The 6582-nt window shown below is 36.3% G+C and overlaps 2 long non-coding RNA genes across 4 annotated transcripts; one reads left to right on the forward strand and one right to left on the reverse strand.

The window, feature by feature from the left end:
- Positions 1-904: 904 nt before the first annotated feature.
- LOC113083926 (uncharacterized) lies at positions 905-6515 on the reverse strand. Of its 2 annotated transcripts, XR_003283499.1 has the most exons (5): positions 6436-6515; positions 6210-6357; positions 1965-2067; positions 1456-1565; positions 905-1041 (listed from the first exon to the last, which is right to left on the reverse strand). It is a non-coding gene; the product is annotated as an uncharacterized LOC113083926 (long non-coding RNA). The 2 variants fall into 2 exon arrangements; XR_003283500.1 differs by lacking the exon at positions 1965-2067.
- LOC113083925 (uncharacterized) lies at positions 1494-5382 on the forward strand. Of its 2 annotated transcripts, XR_003283498.1 has the most exons (5): positions 1494-1584; positions 2487-2990; positions 3137-3180; positions 4378-4497; positions 4574-5382. It is a non-coding gene; the product is annotated as an uncharacterized LOC113083925 (long non-coding RNA). The 2 variants fall into 2 exon arrangements; XR_003283497.1 differs by lacking the exon at positions 1494-1584 and having other exon boundaries at positions 2063-2990; positions 4574-5373.
- Positions 6516-6582: the final 67 nt, after the last annotated feature.

Consider the following 6582-nt stretch of genomic DNA (forward strand, 5'->3'; position numbering starts at 1 on the left):
TTGCCAACTGGAAACACACAAATACACATTTAAGTGTTCAGTTTATTATAATATTTTATCTTTTGCATTTGTATATTTAAACTACAATACCTCTCTTTTAAATCTGAAAGATTTTTCTCCACTTACACAGTATTTCTATGTATATTAAGTTTTAAATAGAGGGTTTGTTTATCTGACCATTGTAGAAACTGTTTTTTTATTTTATTTTGTAAGTTTATGGAATGATAAAAAAAAGAAATAAAAAACAATCTCTGTAAAACGTTTAGCTCTAATGTCAAAATCAAAGGAAAATTGTGAAACCGACTTTCAAATCTATGCAAGATAGTGTATTTAGATTATGCAATCCTTCATTTGCATATTTAAACATAAAATTGTTTGCATGTCTTAATGTAATCATGCAATCAATAATATAAGTATATCTATTAGTTAACATTTTTTACCCTATGCATCTTGCCTTAATTTTGATAATTTTTTTTTCTTTTTAATGGTTCTCTTTGGCATAGTTTATATCTTGCCAAATTCTAAAACTCCGGAATCAAGATCATCTGAGTTTTCCTAACTTGAGAGGCAATTAATGTCCAATTTCCAACTTGGAAACTAACATTGCCAACAACTTAAAGGCAAGTAATGCTTCCTCTTTTCTTCAACCAGTAAATGGGTAATATTTACACTTAGTAGATTTCGTAGAAACACATTATGAATGTGGTTTTAATGTCCCATTCTTGTGTCCACAGAGGTAGTGGTGTGGGAGCGGTCATGGCTTTGGGATGCGTTGGCCGTCTCAGTTCTCCTCTCATGAATCGGTGTAATCACTACATCCTTCTTCTCCCGGAGAGCAAACGCAAACCTCTTCCACAGACACTGGCTGATGGAGAACAGTAGGGATAACGTTCCTCTTCTGGCTACGCCCAACCCAGAGACCTAGCCTTCACTCTTCAACCACAAATCCTGAGGGACTGACCTCGGAGTCCAGTCATTCCTAACACGTGTTGGTGGAGTCATGGCACATGTGTGAAGGGTACAGAAGTGCGTCTACTGAGTCTGAAAACAAGGGCATACACTCTTAATAAAGCATTATCTGACCCAAGTAGCATTCAGTGACTTATTAGTAATATATTAGACCAATATGAGAGAAGGGCTCAAAATGACAGGTCGTTTTGAAACATATTTATCCCTTTCAGAACAGGCTTAAGTGTTCACTCCAGATGGGATTGGATTCTCTAAGTACTTTAACTCATTGATGCTAAGAATGGTGCGCCCAGAAGATCTCTGCAGGACTGATCGACGCATCGCTGAGGATTATTTTATCCTTTAATGATGCTGATTGATTGCATCCCTTATTTCTTTATTACTAAATCTTTAACCAAGTCTAATAACAAATAAAATCTGGTAAAACCACAGTGATTATTAGAAGTGAGTGTGTTTGGACACTGGTGTAGACATGTATTGTTGTACCTCTGGTCTATCAGTGTTTTGATGGATGGTGTATTTTTGGCTCTTCAGTTTTTGTTGGTGAGCTCATGAGACCAAGCCATTGAAAACTCTCTGGAAAACTCCTCCTGATTCTGAAATCAAGTCAAAAAGGTCAGTCTATGTTCGTCCTGTAGAGCGTCACTACAGCGCCCCCAAATGTTAACACAAATAATATTTAAAAAAGCATATCAATCAACTTTTTTTCCCCCTATATACAACAACAATTCCAAGGTTCCCATGGATTTCAAACCAGGAAATATATTAAAATCCTTGTCTTGGCAATGTGTTATGAAATGCTAGTGATTTTCTTGGTATGAGCAGAAATTGCTCTTTGTGAGTGATGTTATATTGGAAATAGTCTTAAGTCATTGGTTGAAATGTATGGGAACCCTAAATACGAATCAATTTCAGTATAACACACAATATCAAATGTAGTGTACTCCTAAAGACACAAAGTGATTTAATTTAGCATCGTAGCTCTATTGAATTACCATTATGATTCCCAGACAGCGGGCTGCTTGTGTCCTCTCTCGTACTGTCAATCCCAATCGACTAATCGTTTTTAGGAGATTCTTCCCGGGAGATTAGGAGTCTCTGAGGGTTCGGTTGTAGATGAGATGAATGTATGCACAATAAAAACGTCCAATGCATTGGTTGAAACCATACTTGACTGTTGACAAACACTGAGCTACAATAATAGCCTTGATACAAACACTTCTTTCCCAATGAGTGGTTTCTATAAGATCAACTAGATAAGAATAAAAATGGCAAGTGTGTTTTATAAAATTTAACCTCCAAGATAATTAACACTATGACGGGGGCACGTAAACAGCAGAAACTGGGCAGGCCACCAAACGTTTGACCCAACAGAAAGACGATACCTCATTTGTCTCGCTTGTCTTGTGATGGTGAAAGCATGCACAGGATATCACAGCAAGGCCATCACTGCTTTAGTTTCACCGCTACAATACACCAAAGTGGTCCATCACTCTTCCTTTATATCCGTCTTTCAGTGAGACGCTCCACAGCGTTACATAAATGGACGTGCTACTGTCTGCGGCAACAGGCGTCACTTTCCAGGAATTTCACAGGGTTATCTTTGTACCCCAGGACAAATGAGGAGATGATCCTGCGCCAATGATGCAAGGAACCGTTTCATCTGTCGCTCATTGACCTTCAACCCATCTGAACCCATTGTCTCACAGATCACATTTCAAACTTGTTTAGTTGCATGTGCCTGGATAAATCACTCCATAAATACCCAAATTTGAATGCAACTTTACATTCCAGCCGCTTTTTGTTGCAGACATGCCAAAAGTTATATGTCTTTGGGATGTTGTTGGCTTATCCCTCCCTACCTCAGCTGAACCAAACACAACAGCAGTTTGGCATAACAGTGCGCCAGCTCCCTTATTTAGATGGATAGTGGTTTTATAAAAGAGAGGAAGGTCACACTGTTGAGAGGATCCTCTGCTTCGGCCATTCAACTTTCCCTCAAGCCTACAACTTGTGAACAGGTAATATGCAGCTATTTAGTCACCAAGCAAGCTGAAGTCTTTCTTTTTTCATTTATTATTATTGTTTTGAATCATAATGAGATTCTAATACCTGTAATTCACGATGATGGATTTTGAACCATTATCTCTGACTGTACTGGTTCTAGGGGAGCGTTTGCAGTAATATTTTCTGGTTTGGTGGCTGTCAGAGGTAATGCGCCTCATATTCGTGTTTTCTGTGGTCGTGGTGTGTTTGATAATGAAATTTGCTCGTGGTTTATGGCAATACTGCTTCATTAACAAGGGTGAAATTACTGATTGTGGCTTGAAGCACCTTTTAATAACCTTTAAATATGCATGATATATATATATTTTTTTTGCCTCAAGAAAAAAAAAGTCTTTAATCTAATTTTTTTTATAGATTTTATTTTACCATTTTATTAAATATTTGCACTTTTTCATCTTTCAATGTGTCACCTTTAAGTTTTAAAGAGACAGAGTACATTAGATGAACATCGTTTGGGGAATAACTGTTGGAACAGATTAATGAGAAAATAATTGGATATATAACTAAAATAAAATAAAAAATTGGAAGAGGTTTTCCCATTTCCCCCAGTCTTTATATATATTATTTAGCTTTTCTAACTTTGCACAAATTATATGGTTATCTGATGAATATGTTAAGCCTCTGATGAATCCAGAAACAACTGAGGTTGGCACTTGAACCCACAAGTTTAGAGTAACACAGTGCAACATTAAAGCTGCGGTAGGGAACTTTTGACGCTCTAGCGGTTAATAAACAGAACTGCTTGCGTCTTGCGGAAGAACATCGTAGCCGGAACTACTTCTCTCTGTTTATGTCTATGATGAATCACAAAGGTACTGGGTTACTCCGCCGCGATACCCCCGAAGCAATCTAAAATAGTCCGAATATAAACACTTATTATAGGTGCACCCTAGTGATTCAGGACAAGCTAAAAACACGGTTTGGAAAATGGATTCATGGTGTACTCGCTTATTATATACATTTTTCTACATTTTGAACACAAACAAAGTTACGGAGCGCAGCTCTGATTGGTTGTTTCTTACCGGGAGCGATGGAGTTTCTGCAAATGGCAATAGGACACTGGGAGGAGCCAGAGGAGCTTGATTTTTTCACAGATTATCTGTCTCATATTCTACTGTCAGGACATAATGACAGGTTTAATAAATATGTAAAAAATATTTTTTTACAAAAGTTCCCTACAGCACCTTTAATTCACCTTAATCACTGAGCTGCTGTCATTCAGTAAGCTCTTCTAAGAGCAGTGGGATTCAAACCCACACTCCCTCAAAGAGACTAGAGCCTAACGCTACAGCTTTGGGCCGTTCTCCTTAACAGAAAACTTTAATGTTCAATATCTTGTAGGCTAAGAACGCCCTTGCTGATGCAGTTCAGTCTGCTCCTCATGAAGCTGATCTGCTGAGGGAGCAGTTTCAAGTATGAAACCGATGCCATCCAGAGGATTGAGGAGCTGGAGGAAGCTAAGTATGAACAGGAAATATTTGGGTTTTCCATGTAGTATACCATACACACATTTGACTGATTCTGTTTATTCATGAAGGAAGAAGCTGGTTCAGTGTCAAATTGGTGAGATGGAAAGAACATTCATGAACTAGAGAAAGTTTGTAAGCAGCTGGAGCAGGAGAAAGCTGAAATTCGAGCAGCTTTGGAAGAGGCTGAGGTTTATTGAATGTGTAGATGTACCAGGTCTAGTTTCTCCAGTTATACACTAGAACAGTGGTCACCAACCTTTTTAAGCACAAAATCCTTGATCTCAGCTTTTATGAAAGATGAGATCTACCTACTGAAAAACTGATTGAAAAAGAGCCAAGATTGTCTTTCCAATTTGAGACCTTTTATTTAGCATTTTAATTAGTGATGCACTGATCATGATGCTTCATTCCCGTTTTTTTAAAAACTAGCAATTTTACCTAATGTTAATATGCTCTATAACAAGCAAACGTGTCAAATGTGCCAAATTTGAATCATGATCCCAACACATTTTTGATTTGAATTAGGGTTTATAATTTCAAGATTTAAGACGAAAACATACAGGTCTGACTTAAAACACATGAATGGAAATTCACTCTCTCTATGTGATGTATTTTATTTATCACTGTCACAGAAGATCCAGAAAAATAACTGCAAAAATAAATACAATACAGCACAAAGACTAGAGGAATGTAATGTATTTCTACTTATTTTATATTACATTCTGGAGCTTCTGGGACAATGATAATGATATCAATCGACCAGTCTTCGCAATCAATAGGTCGGCGCGACTCTTGATTGAATAATAAACAACTCAAACTTATTAGTGAAGTGATTACACGATGAAGATTGAAGCGGTCATTTTCTGAGACGCTTTTTTAGTTTGACTCTGTGCTTCTTGACTTCCAGACATAATTGCTGTAGAGAATAAAGCGTGCAAAATGAAAACTTCCCTGTGGGTCTGTGCATTATTTGATATTTGGCACGCACTTTTCTATTCATGGGAACATACAGGCTATTTAGAGAAAATCATGTACACATGAATACATTTACATTCATTGATTTCACATAAAGTTGTTTATTGGATAAATTATTCAAAACTGTATTTTGATTTAAATGGGTTTATCTTACAAATTTACCCACTGACCAGATGCATTGAATTGCAATATGCAATGTGATGCGACATGCGAGTATTAGAGATTATTGGTGTTCAACGCTATTTAAGTTTAACTTTATGGAAAAATACAATGATGGCACGGTAGTGATTACCAGCTGGAATTATAGACAAATTAATTGAGATGCTCCAACTTGTGTTTTAATCACTATCAGTAAATGTACACAGAAATCCATAGAATCAAAGTAAACCTGAACAACTGGCCATCGCTGAAATCTAAATAAGATTAAATGAATGTAAATATAATTTATGCACTTTTTTATCGTCTTTTTTAAATGTATCAATTAAGAAACTGATTGTTGGCAGTGCATTCCTTTTGCACTTACTTTACAATTCAATGCATATGATGAATTCACTGAAGTTAACTTCCAATTCATTATAGTGGTTAAACTGCCAAGCTTTTATAATAAAATGTCATGCATTTCATTACTTGCATAATTATTACTCTTACCTGATTGACATTATGTACATATGCTTACAAAAACACACTTAACATTTGCTATATTTTCTTAGAGAAAAAAAAGGCACCTACCACATCATTGAATCTTTCAAGCATAAATGAATCTTTTGAATCATAAATATTTTGTAGATGGTTGGAGAATCATGGTGTCTTCCCCTGTTTGTTCACTGAATAATATGAAGGATGCATCTCTCACTGACAAAAGTGTGTCTTATTAAAACTAAAAGAAATGGAAAATCATTGTCAGATAAAGCTGAAAACCTACTGTGATAAAAAACAACTAAAAAGGTTGCTTTACTTCATCTGTTTTCACTGGGCATTGCATCTTCATTTCTTCCAGTGCATAAAACTTCAGACCTGCAAAACAAATGAAACAATAAATATATTAAACACCTCCAAAAGTAACAAAAAGGTTAACAAAAGGGTTGACCCCTTCAGACATCCA

Source organism: Carassius auratus, unplaced genomic scaffold (genome assembly GCF_003368295.1).
Source record: "Carassius auratus strain Wakin unplaced genomic scaffold, ASM336829v1 scaf_tig00039452, whole genome shotgun sequence".
Lineage (NCBI taxonomy): Eukaryota > Metazoa > Chordata > Actinopteri > Cypriniformes > Cyprinidae > Carassius > Carassius auratus.